The sequence below is a fragment of the Ranitomeya imitator genome, chromosome 1 (assembly GCF_032444005.1).
Source record: "Ranitomeya imitator isolate aRanImi1 chromosome 1, aRanImi1.pri, whole genome shotgun sequence".
Lineage (NCBI taxonomy): Eukaryota > Metazoa > Chordata > Amphibia > Anura > Dendrobatidae > Ranitomeya > Ranitomeya imitator.
The window spans coordinates 1,189,742,444-1,189,760,782 of record NC_091282.1 but is presented as its reverse complement, the minus strand read 5'-3'; the positions used below and the strand labels follow the sequence as shown (position 1 = coordinate 1,189,760,782).

Sequence of the window (18,339 nt, the reverse complement as noted above, 5' to 3'; positions counted from 1 at the left end):
TTTTCTTCCTTTGTATAGGCATAAAAGAATCTTTTTGTTGAAGCCAACAGAGCTATAACAAAACACAAAACACGAAAAAAAAAATCAAAACATAAAGAAACTAAGAGCATTGTATTTACCAGTATATAAAAAAATAGAGAAAACATTGCATCCCTACAATAAAAACATAAATAGAATGAACCGCTGTGACCATAAAAAAACAGCTAAAAGAAGTTGTAAAATTTAGAGACCTTAAAGGGGTTGCCCACTTTATCTTTATTTTAACACATGCTGTGTACATGATTTTTTGGCACTTACCAGTATATTAGTATTAGGGGTTCTCCTCCTGTACTTGTTTGTTCATCCTTTCACTTGGAGGAGGTTGAGGGACAGGTCTGGTGACATGATCTTCCATCAGCTGCCAATCTGAGTGCAGCCAATCAGGAATGTGACAGTGAGTAAGTATCACAAAATTATGTCTCCAACCCATTTGGTAAAGATAAACTGGCCACCCTCTTTATTTAAAATATTAAAGTGAATATTTGGCTTGGAGACCCTAGACTGGCATTCATGTCAGTAGACCATGGCCACCTGGCCCTGAGTACTGTGAATCTCTTTCTATCTTCATCCACGACACCTTTTCTGATTAGGAGGCCACTCATAACGTTGTGTGTGCATCACACCAAAATGTAATAGCGTGACAGGATTTTTTACTCAGTAGAGTCACCATGGATGGTTGTAGGAGATTCGCTCTGCTCTGGCCCGGTGGCCATGGACTCTTGAAGTGGCTCCTGGACGAAGACCCTGGAAATCATTTTGCTTAGCTCTAAACGCTGCCCTAACAATAAGCTGATATCATGAGGTCCCACTACTGAAATTATCAACAATCAGTTGAAACCTGTGAAGAAAACTCATAGTAAGTGTTCAATTTGTGACGCCCCAGGGTCCTCGTCGTCACAGTGGCATTGCTTTCCTCACGGGGAGAGTGATGTCATGCTTGGAAGTGATGAAGGATTTCTTTCACCAGGTAACACAAGGGGGAGCTCTGAACCCGGATTAAGGGGAACTTCCTTATATTCTGGCTGGAGGGGAAGTTAATCAGCAGTCTGAAGCAGACAGTGGAGGAGGGAGGTGTTATGAACAGGTAATTCAGAACCACAATGGACATTGAAGTTCAGAGCACACAAAGTGACCTGACCATTACCAAAAACAAAGGACGAGCTCTGAGACGTGGAAACTCTGCTGACCGCAATCCCTAATCCTAACACACCACACTAGAGGTAGCCGTGGATTGCGCCTAACGCTCCCTATGCAACTTGGCACAGCCTGAGAAACTAACTAGCCCTGAAGATAGAAAAATAAGCCTACCTTGCCTCAGAGAAATTCCCCAAAGGAAAAGGCAGCCCCCACATATAATGACTGTGAGTAAGATGAAAATACAAACACAGAGATGAAATAGATTTAGCAAAGTGAGGCCCGACTTACTGAATAGACCGAGGATAGGAAAGATAGCTTTGCGGTCAACACAAAAATCTACAAACAACCACGCAGAGGGGCAAAAAGACCCTCCGCACCGACTAACGGTACAGAGGTGCTCCCTCTGCGTCTCAGAGCTTCCAGCAAGCAAGAAAAACCAATAAAGCAAGCTGGACAGGAAAAATAGCAAGCAAAAAATAACACAAGCAAAACTTAGCTTATGCAGGATAGACAGGCCACAGGAACGATCCAGGAGGAAGCAAGACCAATACTAGAACATTGACTGGAGGCCAGGATCAAAGCACCAGGTGGAGTTAAATAGAGCAGCACCTAACGACTTAACCTCATCACCTGAGGAAGGAAACTCAGAAGCCGCAGTACCACTCTCATCCACCAAAGGAAGCTCATAGACAGAACCAGCCGAAGTACCACTCTCGACCACAGGAGGGAGCTTGGCCACAGAATTCACAACAGTACCCCCCCCTTGAGGAGGGGTCACCGAACCCTCACCAGAGCCCCCAGGCCGACCAGGATGAGCCACATGAAAGGCATGAACCAGATCGGCAGCATGGACATCAGAGGCAAAGACCCAGGAATTATCTTCCTGACCATAACCTTTCCACTTAACCAGATACTGGAGTTTCCGTCTCGAAACACGAGAATCCAAAATCTTCTCCACTATATACTCCAATTCCCCTTCAACCAAAACCGGAGCAGGAGGATCAATAGATGGAACCACAGGTGCCACGTATCTCCGCAACAATGACCTATGGAACACGTTATGGATGGAAAAAGAAGCAGGAAGAGTCAAACGAAAAGACACAGGATTAAGGACCTCAGAAATCCTATATGGACCAATGAAACGAGGCTTAAATTTAGGAGAGGAAACCTTCATAGGAATATAACGAGATGACAACCAAACCAAATCCCCAACACGAAGTCGGGGACCCACACAGCGCCTGCGGTTAGCGAAACGTTGAGCCTTCTCCTGGGACAAAGTCAGATTGTCCACTACATGAGTCCAAATCTGCTGCAACCTATCCACCAGAGTATCCACACCAGGACAGTCCGAAGACTCAACCTGCCCTGAAGAGAAACGAGGGTGGAACCCAGAATTGCAGAAAAACGGCGAAATCAAAGTAGCCGAGCTGGCCCGATTATTAAGGGCGAACTCAGCCAAAGGCAAAAAGGACACCCAATCATCCTGATCAGCAGAAACAAAACATCTCAGATATGTTTCCAAGGTCTGATTGGTTCGTTCAGTCTGGCCATTTGTCTGAGGATGGAAAGCCGAGGAAAAAGACAAATCAATGCCCATCCTAGCACAAAAGGCTCGCCAAAACCTCGAAACAAACTGGGAACCTCTGTCAGAATTGATGTTCTCTGGAATGCCATGTAAACGAACCACATGCTGGAAAAACAACGGCACCAAATCAGAGGAGGAAGGCAATTTAGACAAGGGCACCAAATGGACCATCTTAGAGAAGCGATCGCAAACCACCCAAATGACCGACATTCTTTGAGAGACGGGGAGATCCGAAATAAAATCCATAGAGATATGTGTCCAAGGCCTCTTCGGGACCGGCAAGGGCAAAAGCAACCCACTGGCACGAGAACAGCAGGGCTTAGCCCGAGCACAAATCCCACAGGACTGCACAAAAGAACGCACATCCCGCGACAGAGATGGCCACCAAAAGGATCTAGCCACCAAATCTCTAGTACCAAAGATTCCAGGATGACCAGCCAACACCGAACAATGAACCTCAGAGATAACTTTATTCGTCCACCTATCAGGGACAAACAGTTTCTCCGCTGGGCAACGGTCAGGTCTATTAGCCTGAAATTTTTGCAGCACCCGCCGCAAATCAGGGGAGATGGCAGACAAAATTACCCCCTCTTTGAGAATACCCGCCGGCTCAGACAAACCCGGAGAATCGGGCACAAAACTCCTAGACAGGGCATCCGCCTTCACATTTTTAGAGCCCGGAAGGTACGAAACCACAAAGTCAAAATGGGAGAAAAACAGCGACCAACGAGCCTGTCTAGGATTCAACCATTTGGCAGACTCGAGATAAGTCAAGTTTTTGTGTTCAGTCAAGACCACCACGCGATGCTTAGCTCCTTCAAGCCAATGACGCCACTCCTCGAATGCCCACTTCATGGCTAGCAACTCTCGATTGCCAACATCATAATTTCGCTCAGCAGGCGAAAATTTCCTGGAAAAGAAGGCGCATGGTTTCATCACCGAGCAATCAGAACTTCTCTGCGACAAAACAGCCCCTGCTCCAATTTCGGAAGCATCAACCTCGACCTGGAACGGAAGCGAAACATCTGGTTGACACAACACAGGGGCAGAACAAAAACGACACTTCAACTCCTGAAAAGCTTCCACAGCAGCAGAAGACCAATTGACCACATCAGCACCCTTCTTGGTTAAATCAGTCAATGGTTTAGCAATGCTAGAAAAATTAGCGATGAAGCGACGATAAAAATTAGCAAAGCCCAGGAACTTCTGCAGACTCTTCAGAGATGTTGGCTGAGTCCAATCATAAATGGCCTGAACTTTAACACGGTCCATCTCGATAGTAGAAGGAGAAAAAATGAACCCCAAAAATGAAATCTTCTGAACACCAAAGAGACACTTTGACCCCTTCACAAACAAAGAATTAGCACGCAGGACCTGGAACACCATTCTGACCTGCTTCCCATGAGACTCCCAATCATCCGAGAAGACCAAAATATCATCCAAGTATACAATCAGGAATTTATCCAGGTACTCTCGGAAGATGTCATGCATAAATGACTGAAACACTGATGGAGCATTAGAATGTTCGAATGGCATAACCAGGTACTCAAAATGGCCTTCGGGCGTATTAAATGCTGTTTTCCATTCATCGCCCCGTTTAATACGCACAAGATTATACGCACCACGAAGATCTATCTTGGTGAACCAACTAGCCCCCTTAATCCGAGCAAACAAATCAGACAGCAGCGGCAAGGGGTACTGAAATTTGACCGTAATTTTATTTAGAAGGCGGTAATCAATACAAGGTCTCAGCGAACCATCCTTGTTGGCCACAAAAAAGAACCCTGCTCCCAATGGCGATGATGACGGGCGAATATGACCCTTCTCCAAAGACTCCTTCACGTAACTCCGCATAGTGGCGTGCTCAGGTACAGATAAATTAAACAGTCGACCCTTAGGAAACTTACTACCAGGAATCAAATCGATAGCACAATCACAATCCCTATGCGGAGGTAGGGCATTGGACTTGGGCTCATCGAATACATCCCGGTAATCAGACAAGAACTCTGGGACCTCAGAAGGGGTGGATGATGAGATAGACAGAGATGGAACATCACCATGTACCCCCTGACAACCCCAGCTGGACACAGACATTGATTTCCAATCTAATACTGGGTTATGGACTTGTAGCCATGGCAACCCCAACACGACCACATCATGCAGATTATGCAACACCAGAAAGCGAATATCCTCTTGGTGCGCAGGAGCCATGCACATGGTCAGCTGGGTCCAATACTGAGGCTTATTCTTGGCCAAAGGCGTAGCATCAATTCCTCTCAATGGAATAGGACACTGCAAGGGCTCCAAGACAAACCCACAGCGCCTAGCAAACTCCAAGTCCATCAAATTCAGGGCAGCGCCTGAATCCACAAATGCCATGACAGAATAGGAAGACAAAGAGCAGATCAAAGTAACAGACAAAAGAAATTTCGACTGTACCATACCAATGGTGGCAGACCTAGCGAACCGCTTAGTGCGCTTAGGACAATCGGAGATAGCATGAGTGGAATCACCACAGTAGAAACACAGCCCATTCTGACGTCTGTGTTCTTGCCTTTCAGCTCTGGTCAAAGTCCTATCGCACTGCATAGGCTCAGGTTCATGCTCAGATAATACCGCCAAATGGTGCACAGATTTACGCTCGCGCAAGCGTCGACCGATCTGAATGGCCAAAGACATAGACTCATTCAGACCAGCAGGCATAGGAAATCCCACCATGACATCCTTAAGGGCTTCAGAGAGACCCTTTCTGAAAATAGCTGCCAGCGCACATTCATTCCATTGAGTGAGCACGGACCACTTTCTAAACTTCTGACAATAAATCTCTATCTCATCCTGACCCTGACACAGAGCCAGCAAATTTTTCTCTGCCTGATCCACTGAGTTAGGTTCGTCGTACAGCAATCCGAGCGCCAGAAAAAACGCATCAATATTACATAATGCAGGATCTCCTGGCGCAAGGGAAAATGCCCAGTCTTGAGGGTCGCCACGTAACAAAGAAAATGATCTTAACTTGTTGTACTGGGTCACCAGAGGAGCGGGGTTTCAAAGCCAGAAATAGTTTACAATTATTTTTAAAATTCAAAAACTTTGCTCTATCTCCAGAAAATAACTCAGGAATAGGAATCTTAGGTTCTAACATAGGATTCTGAACCACTAAATCTTGAATATTCTGTACATTTATAGCGAGATTATCCATCAAAGAGAACAGACCTTGAATGTCCAAGTCCACACCTGTGTTCTGAATCACCCTGATGTAAAGGGGAAAAGAAAGACAGAACACAGTGCAAAGAAAAAAAAATGGTCTCAGAACTTCTCTTTTCCCTCTATTGAGAAGCATTAGTACTTTGGGCCTCCAGTACTGTTATGAACAGGTAATTCAGAACCACAATGGACATTGAAGTTCAGAGCACACAAAGTGACCTGACCATTACCAAAAACAAAGGACGAGCTCTGAGACGTGGAAACTCTGCTGACCGCAATCCCTAATCCTAATACACCACACTAGAGGTAGCCGTGGATTGCGCCTAACGCTCCCTATGCAACTCGGCACAGCCTGAGAAACTAACTAGCCCTGAAGATAGAAAAATAAGCCTACCTTGCCTCAGAGAAATTCCCCAAAGGAAAAGGCAGCCCCCCACATATAATGACTGTGAGTAAGATGAAAATACAAACACAGAGATGAAATAGATTTAGCAAAGTGAGGCCCGACTTACTGAATAGACCGAGGATAGGAAAGATAGCTTTGCAGTCAACACAAAAATCTACAAACAACCACGCAGAGGGGCAAAAAGACCCTCCGCACCGACTAACGGTACGGAGGTGCTCCCTCTGCGTCTCAGAGCTTCCAGCAAGCAAGAAAAACCAATAAAGCAAGCTGGACAGGAAAAATAGCAAGCAAAAAATAACACAAGCAAAACTTAGCTTATGCAGGATAGACAGGCCACAGGAACGATCCAGGAGGAAGCAAGACCAATACTAGAACATTGACTGGAGGCCAGGATCAAAGCACCAGGTGGAGTTAAATAGAGCAGCACCTAACGACTTAACCTCATCACCTGAGGAAGGAAACTCAGAAGCCGCAGTACCACTCTCATCCACCAAAGGAAGCTCATAGACAGAACCAGCCGAAGTACCACTCTCGACCACAGGAGGGAGCTTGGCCACAGAATTCACAACAGGGAGGATTCTGTCAGAGGACAGAGACAAAGGCAGACGGACATAGAGTGTCAGAAGGTCTGGAGGGACCATGTAGTCAGAGGTACTACAGCTCCTGGAGAGAGGAAACTTAGAAGGAAAGAACAACTTGTGTAAAGTGTGCAGCAGAGAAAAGGCACAGGAGAGTGACATCCGGGGAGCAGAGCAGTGATTTGGCTACCTCTCTGGCTAGCGCAGATTCCAGTAGCTGGAAGACATAGGCCGTGTCGGGCTCTAAGAGGCATAACTGAAAGCGGCAGGACAGCTGAACTTTAAGTTACCTGTCCGCCTTTACACCCAGGAGGCACAGTGACATATAGGGCCCGGGTCATGATGTAGACCCTGTAAAAAGGCTCGAGTCACCTATCATACAGAGGACAGAGAGGAACTGTGAGGACCTTATCAGAAGCCATAGGCAGTAAGGGATTACAACACCACTGCGCTTTGAGAAAGGCTTTCATCTCCACCTGGTCAGAGGACTCTGGATTCGCTTCCAAGCTGGCCGGACCCTGTCTGTACCTGTTGTCTGGTGCCCTGGACTGCGGTTGTCTGAAGCTACAGTAAACAAGGTAAGCAGACTGCAAACCTGTATCCTCGTTCTTTACTGCATCATTCACCATCTCCATCTACACACGGGAGCCCTGAGGACCTACTTTACCTGGGGGAAGTTATACCATCTAGCTGCTATACCATCACCCCAGAGCACCCCTTTAAGCTGCGTCGGTCCCTACTGACCGAATACCACAGGTGGCGTCGCGAACAATAGACTTTATTCACAATTCCCCTTAAAAGACCGTTCCCCTTTGTTTGAGCGCCCAGGGCCACGGACCAGGTCGCAGCCACCGTGACATCCCCTTTAAGTGCGACTGGACCTGGTGCAGAGTACCCCACTGCCCAGGCGGGCGACTCAATTTTGGCATCACGAACAGGATACTTTATTCACAATTCCCCTTAAAAGACCTTTCCCTTTATTGGGCGCCCAGGGCACGGACCGGGTCGCAGCCACCGTGACATTCCCTGTAAGAGTGACCAGACCCAGTGCCAAGAACCCCAGGCCCTGGCGGGCGACCCAAATTCTCATAAAGAGCCTCTAGCAGAAAAATGGAGTTGTACAATGGTTTATGTTGAAATACATAGGCTGTCCATGTAATGCTAACCTGGCTTACCTGACCTTTCAAAGATTAATGGAGTACTTTTTTTTTTTTTAAAGTTTCCAAATCCAAGCGATGTCTTTAAGCTCTTCCCAACAAACACCATGGATGTATGGCACACGTCGGGTTTGGGGTTATGAAGCAGGCTCAGGTGCTGTGATATAAAGCCGACATCTGCCTATAGCAGCAGTAACTGGAGCTGACTGAGCTGATATCTGGTAAACTAATAAATAGGCTGCAAACGTACAGTGCAATATTGCCAAAAAAGCTACAAAAATGCATTGCTATCAAAAGAGGTGACAAAAAATTGGATGATTCAAAAGTTTTTTTTTCAAAGTGTTTATAAAAACAAGCAACTTTTTAATTTACCCCTTATTTCAAATCCTGTCCTTTCCCAAGATATGAGGAATATTTAATTCTATTGTGTATATTTCATTGACTAGGTTACTGGACACCTCTACGGTCTACGATCGAAGGCTCTATGCTATAGAGATTTCAAGGGCTGCTCTGAAGCTGGCTGGATTGTTGGATTGATTAGAAGATCCTGAGCTCCTCTGATTCTGCAGAATTCAGACTTCAGTCATGGAGAGGTATTCACATTAGACACGTTAGGACCCATCAGTTTTGAGACCACCTTGTCATTGGTTGCTGGGCATGCATGAATTGGTCAAATTATCTGCTAAGCGTCTCATTTTTTCCTAGTATTCAGAAGCAGGATTGCTATTCATATTTCATATATTTCACATTGACATGCAACTTTTTTTATTATTGTAGCATGAGCGCGCACAGTTCGAGGTAGCTGCTCCTAGTTGGCAACTGTTCACATTAGATTGGAAGTGCCAGTCAGTCATTTTGTCATTGTATGTTTGCTTTCTGACTCCACCCTTCAGCATGTGGTGGATTTTAATTGCAGCAAGGTCCTACCTACCCATAAAATCAGACTTAGAAAAGAGGTTTTCACATCTACCCATGAATTCATACTTCAGTCTTAGAGAGGTATTCACATTAGACACGTTAGGACCCATCAGTTTTGAGAACACCGTGCCTTTGGTTGAGGGGCAAATTATGTGCTAAGTGTCTCATTTTTTCTAGTATCCAGAAGCAGTATTGCTATTCATATTTCATATATTTCACATTTGCATGGTTTATCCCTACAGAGTGCAACTTTTTTTTTTATTTCAGCATGAGAGCGCACAGTTCGAGCAAGCGACAAAGCCATGTTGCCATCCCAAATCATCAATCTTAATCACCAGCAGGCAAGACGCCCGAAGGCAGGGAAGGGGCGCAGTCCTGAAGAAAGGATCATGAAAAAACACTTATAAACCCTGACAGATGTAGAGTGTGGTGCTGTAAGAAGATTGACATGGAAATTGTACCTTTGTGAAGGTGAAGCTGCTGAGGAAACTGCCAGCAGGCTGTATAAATTGTCACAACTGCAAGTTCACTAGGTTGTAAAACCCAACTACCTGCGCTTGTACAAGCTGTTGACTCTTATGATGATGTTTTTACTCATCAAAAACATTGTTTGTAAGAGACTCTGTAACCATCAAGCTCATTACCTCTCCATAAGAAAAGTTATTCCTAAACTGTCTCATGCATAACCCATCTTAGAGTGGGGAAATTAGCCTACCGTTAACGTCCATTGTATTGTTCTATCAAACGCGGACTTATATCAAACACTGCCGCAAGAAGAGATCCATATTCATATATAAAACCAAAGTGTACTTTATTAAACATAAACTATTATAAAAATACATACAGACAGATGAAACATATATAAACAGAAAAAGTGTCTATCGGAATAGAAACAGTGGAGCTCAGACCAATATATCCATATATTAATAGTTCTTAGTAATCATATATCACTATATCAGCCAATATCATGATGATATATAGTGGATCTGCTATATCATAGTCCTAATGGTGACAAGTCACCTATTTAGAATAAATCCTGTCTGCCCACCATATATATACATCTATTGATATCAGGAAGCCATGGATACCAAAATAAACCTTAGTAATCCCAAGTGTTATCAGACTAGCCGTCCAATACTAACGTCATGTGTTATAAACCAGCATACTGCAATAAAGTGCTTACTTACATATCCAAGGATGACTGAGATAAACAGGTAGGAGCCCACTGAACCCTCCAGGTGCGCCCCGACGCGCGTTTCGCCCGCAAGCTTCTTCCGGGGGCGTAACCCAGTGAGAGAAGAGACGGCCTCTTATATCAGGCATAACCAATGGGGTAGCGGTGCATCATAAGGGGCGGATTGATAGTGCGTGTCCGTCTGGTATATTGGCGCATAGCGTTCCAATCCCATTCCTAGACAAAAGGCACCACTGAGACTGCGCTCCCTGGAACGCTGCGTGAAACGCAGACGTCTCCAGAACAGAGCGCATCTAAGTGCGCCGGGACTTGGGATTTACCGCGCATGCGCGCTACCCGACGGACACTAATAGACCGTCTCATACTAAGACAGCGCCATAGAATAAAGGGAGAGAAGGGGAAAGAACCAACAGAAAAAGACTCCATGAGAACCATATCAATAATATCCAGTATCTCATAATAAGGAATAGTGCCTAGACACTATATACCTCCATTAAACATCAGGATGGTTTGGAAGCGGTGAAATTTTTTCTCCAGGCGAGTAATTTGGATGGACCCCTTGCTACATTTATCCTTACCTTGTTGGATTTTGTGCTGCATCATAATGCCTTTGTTTTTAATTCTCAGATTTATGTCCAAAAACAAGGCACAGCCATGGGGGCCTCATGTGCCCCGGCCTATGCCAACCTTTTTTTGGGGGCATGGGAAAGGGGGATTTTTCAAGATGGCCTCATCCAGGAAATGAACGGTGTTCATAACTGGATGAGGTATATCGATGACATTTTATTTTTTGGGGAAGGCGATGATGAGGGTCTACGCTGTCTGATGTCCAAATTGAATAACAACAATTTAAATATCAAACTTACCTTTGTTTCTGGTAGGCATATCGATTTTTTGGATGTCAAGATTGATACTGACGGTAGTGGTAGGATTCAGACGGATATATATAGAAAACCGACTGCAACCAATTCACTCCTGATGGCTGACTCATCGCACCCCAGAACTACGATACGAGGAATTCCAATTGGACAATTTTTGAGAGCAAAAAGAATCTGCTCAAATGAACAAAATTTTGAGAAACAATCAATGGACTTAATAGAAAGATTCTCCCGAAGAGGTTATAGTAAAAAAATGATTAAAAGAGGATATATGAGAGCCAAAAGAACCCCTCGAGATCAGTTACTATATGGACCCCATAAGCAACGAGATACTAATGAGAAAAAAGATCAGGTACGTTTCATTTCCACTTTTAACAATAAGTGGTATGAACTAACTCAAATCGTCCTGAAGCATTGGGGAGTTCTAAAAAGTGATCCCACTTTGAAGGCAATTCTACCGGAGAAACCTTCTTTTGTGGCAAAAAGAGCAGCCAACTTGAAAGACATCTTAGTACACAGCCATTATGATCCTATTAAGAACAGTAGGGGAATGAGGAAGGATAAAGGTAAATTCGGGTTCTTCCCATGTGGTATATGCAAGGGGTGTCTTAATCATGAAAAAACTACTACCTTCACTAACCACAATGGGACTCGCAGCTATGATATACGTAGCCATTTGGACTGTTCATCAAAAGGAGTAATATATCAGGCTAAATGTACCTGTGGGAAGATTTACGTGGGGTTAACAACGAGAGAACTTAAAATCAGGACCCGGGAACATGTAAGAGACATCCAAAAAGCCAGAAACATAGAGGATACTAGTACCCTTAAGTCTCTCCCCAGACATTTTAAACAATATCATGGATGCTCTAGCAATGATCTTTCAATTAGGGCTATAGATCAGATTGATCTGGGGATTAGAGGAGGAGATTTGGGTCGGAGTCTGGCTCAATTGGAGAGCAAGTGGATTTTTCGACTGGGAGCTATGAGTCCACAAGGGCTAAATGAAAGCCTAGGCTTTGCAGCATTTCTATAAATTTGTTTTGATAATGGGCATCTTTTTAGTTTTAGTTTTAGAGGTGAGAGTAATAATGTTCTTATATTTTTATGTAAATTAATAGGTTAATTTTAATTTTATTAGGTGATTTTTATGTCATTACTAATATATTTTCTTTTTTACTAGATGGTCTCTTATGGGTTTACTAGAATGGGGGTCATATAGGAGAATTTGTTATAGCGGTGAAGTTATCTCCGTCATCCTACTTCGTCACAAGCATTCTATGATTACTGACAAGTAATAACTAATGGATGGAGAAGACAAATGATAAGAAGACTTGGAAATTTGAATTCGTATGACAGGAGGAATCAAGAATTTGTCTCCCTTATATGATATTGCAGTATATTGATTATTGTCTTTCCATATATCTCTCTTGTTTTCTCCTCTTTTCTTCACAGGAATAATAACAACGTATATATATCTGTGAGGGATAGGATTTTATGGCTGTCTAAGTAGGTAAAAGGGTTGTGTAAGATTGAGGAATATTGGGGCTCATTAGGGGATTTATTTGGATAGGGGATAGTATGAGGTAGTAGGTATTTTTGTGATGGGCATTACGTAGTATGTAGTGTGTTTTACTAGTGCATATGGATATTCTTAGGTTGTATATGCACTTAGTGTTAGGTTATGAATGAGTGGTAATAAGTATAGATGAGAGCACTTAGTCACTTTTATACGTATAATGAAATGAGAAACAATATTTGACTCAATGCACTTTGAAATAATGCACTTGCACTTTGATAATATATATATATATACTTATAAATATAAAGAATAGTTAGTTCTGTATCATATAGACACTTCTGTGACTGTGTGATTGAGGGTATTAAAAAAGTTCACCCTTTTTTTTTTTTTTTTTTTTTTTTTTCTTCACTACGTATTAATTATTGATATCACAAGTAATGATTATGTAAATCACAGTAATGATTATATTAATAAATGACACTATGCACTTTTTATCTATGCCCGTTGTTTGTTTATTTGACATATTTATTTTATTTAGAATATATGCCGAGATTAACTTGGGCATTACAGGGTGCACTGTAATCATACTTTTAACTATTGATGTTAATTGATTTTAGTCACTATGAATTTCACAGTTTGTCTAGGCACTATTCCTTATTATGAGATACTGGATATTATAGATATGGTTCTCATGGAGTCTTTTTCTGTTGGTTCTTTCCCCTTCTCTCCCTTTATTCTATGGCGCTGTCTTAGTATGAGACGGTCTATTAGTGTCCGTCGGGTAGCGCGCATGCGCGGTAAATCCCAAGTCCCGGCGCACTTAGATGCGCTCTGTTCTGGAGACGTCTGCGTTTCACGCAGCGTTCCAGGGAGCGCAGTCTCAGTGGTGCCTTTTGTCTAGGAATGGGATTGGAACGCTATGCGCCAATATAACAGACGGACACGCACTATCAATCCGCCCCTTATGATGCACCGCTACCCCATTGGTTATGCCTGATATAAGAGGCCGTCTCTTCTCTCACTGGGTTACGCCCCCGGAAGAAGCTTGCGGGCGAAACGCGCGTCGGGGCGCACCTGGAGGGTTCAGTGGGCTCCTACCTGTTTATCTCAGTCATCCTTGGATATGTAAGTAAGCACTTTATTGCAGTATGCTGGTTTATAACACATGACGTTAGTATTGGACGGCTAGTCTGATAACACTTGGGATTACTAAGGTTTATTTTGGTATCCATGGCTTCCTGATATCAATAGATGTATATATATGGTGGGCAGACAGGATTTATTCTAAATAGGTGACTTGTCACCATTAGGACTATGATATAGCAGATCCACTATATATCATCATGATATTGGCTGATATAGTGATATATGATTACTAAGAACTATTAATATATGGATATATTGGTCTGAGCTCCACTGTTTCTATTCCGATAGACACTTTTTCTGTTTATATATGTTTCATCTGTCTGTATGTATTTTTATAATAGTTTATGTTTAATAAAGTACACTTTGGTTTTATATATGAATATGGATCTCTTCTTGCGGCAGTGTTTGATATAAGTCCGCGTTTGATAGAATTGTTGTTGGAAGTGCCATAACTTATTGGTGTTAGTGGACTATTGAGGTAGTTTATGTAACGTATACTGTTGTATCAACAGTTGGTCCGATAATATGGATTTGAAAGCCCGGGAATCCGCCTGGCGGTCGAAGGCAGTTGACATATTTAAACAGAGTGTTCCAGTCGTTTCGCTAGATGCCCCACATGAAATTAAAGATGGAATATTCCAATACAGAAATGCTTTGCAAAGAAAAATAAAATTATGGTGGAATAAAACTACATTAGAGAATTATTACAGTAAAAAGATTATTCCACGAGGACTAAGGATTCAACTATTTCCTACATATGATTTAGGGGAACCAGAATTTATTAAAAGATGGATGACAGCAGCCTCAGTATGCTCCCTGGAATTTATTCAAATTTTAATAGACCACAATACAGTATCATTGGGAGAGGTGGATAACAAATTGGAAGAACTACAAAAAACACTGCAGAAGGATATGTCAAAAGAACAGTTTGAAAAATGGTCAAAAGACTTGGATATTGATATTACTAAATGGGAGGATAATATAAGCAAGGAAAAATTAAAGAAATTTCAGAGGGACATTACAGATTATGAATCTAATAAAATCTATAGATGGCAAAACCCCAGGAAAAAGATACAACCGGTGATGAGGAAGCGTGATGAGTCCATCACACCTAGCACATCTGATATTGACAGCAATACTTCTGCAAGTGAAAGTGAACCTAGGCGGGATTTTCAATTACGGAGTGGTAGCCAAAAAAGAAGATTACCGGATATGTTTAATAAACATCAAAAAGGCAAGAGGATGAAGGATCGTTTTCAGGTAGTAAATTTGTCTCAACACAAATTATCAGCAATACAACTGAATATTCTAGAAAAAGGTCTGACATTTTCTCCATCTCGCCCTGTAGACACATTCACGTGCATAAAAGATACTCATTTGTTTGCCAGAAAGCTTATTTTAAAAAAACTGCATGCTAAGAATGTCACATTGGAACAACAAATCACTAGGGATGAACAGGAGGCCTTAGAGGCACTACTATCGCTGGAAGAAGAAAATCTGGGCACAACATCAGAGGTTAGTGCAATACCCTCACATCTGGGATGTAAGTCTATGAAGTTCCCTCCGTTGGGACTATGTCCTGCTATTGACATTTTTACTAAACTGGTCACGGCAGACATTGAGTGTTTGGCAAATTCAGGAAAAGGGAGTTCCAACCTCACTAGGTTGGAACGAGATGCAATAGAGGAGTTGAGGACATGGGATGATGTAATCTATAAACCGGCAGACAAAGGGGGCAACCTAGTAGTATGGCCAAAGGAATTATATGAAAAACAGGCCAGTAAATTACTAGAGGATAAAAATTGCTACCGTAAGTTATGTTATAACCCCTTGTCTTCCTTTCAGGCGGAATTAATAGAGATTATGGAGCAGGCATTTGATCAGAACATTATATCTAAAGCCTTCTTGGATAACATCAAGAGATTCAAGCCCAAGTTACCGACATTTTATTTAATACCAAAACTCCATAAAAACCCGGAAGACCCCCCCGGACGCCCGATTGTGGCAGGTAATGGGGGCTTATGTGAACTCATTTCAGACGTGGTGGATTATTTTTTAAGGCCAATACTAGTCACCCTACCCTCGTATATTCGGGACACCACGTCGGCTTTACAACGACTAGACCAGTTGTCCTTGGAGGATAATATGGTTATGGTCACAGCCGACGTGGAGTCCCTATATACCTCCATTAAACATCAGGATGGTTTGGAAGCGGTGAAATTTTTTCTCCAGGCGAGTAATTTGGATGGACCCCTTGCTACATTTATCCTTACCTTGTTGGATTTTGTGCTGCATCATAATGCCTTTGTTTTTAATTCTCAGATTTATGTCCAAAAACAAGGCACAGCCATGGGGGCCTCATGTGCCCCGGCCTATGCCAACCTTTTTTTGGGGGCATGGGAAAGGGGGATTTTTCAAGATGGCCTCATCCAGGAAATGAACGGTGTTCATAACTGGATGAGGTATATCGATGACATTTTATTTTTTTGGGAAGGCGATGATGAGGGTCTACGCTGTCTGATGTCCAAATTGAATAACAACAATTTAAATATCAAACTTACCTTTGTTTCTGGTAGGCATATCGATTTTTTGGATGTCAAGATTGATACTGACGGTAGTGGTAGGATTCAGACGGATATATATAGAAAACCGACTGCAACCAATTCACTCCTGATGGCTGACTCATCGCACCCCAGAACTACGATACGAGGAATTCCAATTGGACAATTTTTGAGAGCAAAAAGAATCTGCTCAAATGAACAAAATTTTGAGAAACAATCAATGGACTTAATAGAAAGATTCTCCCGAAGAGGTTATAGTAAAAAAATGATTAAAAGAGGATATATGAGAGCCAAAAGAACCCCTCGAGATCAGTTACTATATGGACCCCATAAGCAACGAGATACTAATGAGAAAAAAGATCAGGTACGTTTCATTTCCACTTTTAACAATAAGTGGTATGAACTAACTCAAATCGTCCTGAAGCATTGGGGAGTTCTAAAAAGTGATCCCACTTTGAAGGCAATTCTACCGGAGAAACCTTCTTTTGTGGCAAAAAGAGCAGCCAACTTGAAAGACATCTTAGTACACAGCCATTATGATCCTATTAAGAACAGTAGGGGAATGAGGAAGGATAAAGGTAAATTCGGGTTCTTCCCATGTGGTATATGCAAGGGGTGTCTTAATCATGAAAAAACTACTACCTTCACTAACCACAATGGGACTCGCAGCTATGATATACGTAGCCATTTGGACTGTTCATCAAAAGGAGTAATATATCAGGCTAAATGTACCTGTGGGAAGATTTACGTGGGGTTAACAACGAGAGAACTTAAAATCAGGACCCGGGAACATGTAAGAGACATCCAAAAAGCCAGAAACATAGAGGATACTAGTACCCTTAAGTCTCTCCCCAGACATTTTAAACAATATCATGGATGCTCTAGCAATGATCTTTCAATTAGGGCTATAGATCAGATTGATCTGGGGATTAGAGGAGGAGATTTGGGTCGGAGTCTGGCTCAATTGGAGAGCAAGTGGATTTTTCGACTGGGAGCTATGAGTCCACAAGGGCTAAATGAAAGCCTAGGCTTTGCAGCATTTCTATAAATTTGTTTTGATAATGGGCATCTTTTTAGTTTTAGTTTTAGAGGTGAGAGTAATAATGTTCTTATATTTTTATGTAAATTAATAGGTTAATTTTAATTTTATTAGGTGATTTTTATGTCATTACTAATATATTTTCTTTTTTACTAGATGGTCTCTTATGGGTTTACTAGAATGGGGGTCATATAGGAGAATTTGTTATAGCGGTGAAGTTATCTCCGTCATCCTACTTCGTCACAAGCATTCTATGATTACTGACAAGTAATAACTAATGGATGGAGAAGACAAATGATAAGAAGACTTGGAAATTTGAATTCGTATGACAGGAGGAATCAAGAATTTGTCTCCCTTATATGATATTGCAGTATATTGATTATTGTCTTTCCATATATCTCTCTTGTTTTCTCCTCTTTTCTTCACAGGAATAATAACAACGTATATATATCTGTGAGGGATAGGATTTTATGGCTGTCTAAGTAGGTAAAAGGGTTGTGTAAGATTGAGGAATATTGGGGCTCATTAGGGGATTTATTTGGATAGGGGATAGTATGAGGTAGTAGGTATTTTTGTGATGGGCATTACGTAGTATGTAGTGTGTTTTACTAGTGCATATGGATATTCTTAGGTTGTATATGCACTTAGTGTTAGGTTATGAATGAGTGGTAATAAGTATAGATGAGAGCACTTAGTCACTTTTATACGTATAATGAAATGAGAAACAATATTTGACTCAATGCACTTTGAAATAATGCACTTGCACTTTGATAATATATATGTATATACTTATAAATATAAAGAATAGTTAGTTCTGTATCATATAGACACTTCTGTGACTGTGTGATTGAGGGTATTAAAAAAGTTCACCCTTTTTTTTTTTTTTTTTTTTTCTTCTTTTTTTCACTACGTATTAATTATTGATATCACAAGTAATGATTATGTAAATCACAGTAATGATTATATTAATAAAT

At 42.0% G+C, this 18,339-nt stretch overlaps 2 long non-coding RNA genes across 2 annotated transcripts in view; both read left to right on the top strand.

Moving 5' to 3' along the window:
• LOC138658357 (uncharacterized) overlaps positions 1 to 9,694 on the top strand; it is a 45,645-nt gene extending 35,951 nt beyond the window's left edge. Inside the window, exons 3-4 of the long non-coding RNA XR_011317466.1 lie at positions 8,553 to 8,699; positions 9,292 to 9,694. This is a non-coding gene — a long non-coding RNA (uncharacterized lncRNA). The remainder of the gene's footprint in view (positions 1 to 8,552; positions 8,700 to 9,291) is intronic.
• A 5,442-nt stretch (positions 9,695 to 15,136) lies between these two features.
• LOC138658356 (uncharacterized) lies at positions 15,137 to 18,125 on the top strand. Its single transcript, XR_011317465.1, has 3 exons — positions 15,137 to 15,773; positions 16,342 to 16,690; positions 17,522 to 18,125. It is a non-coding gene; the product is annotated as an uncharacterized lncRNA (long non-coding RNA).
• Positions 18,126 to 18,339: the final 214 nt, after the last annotated feature.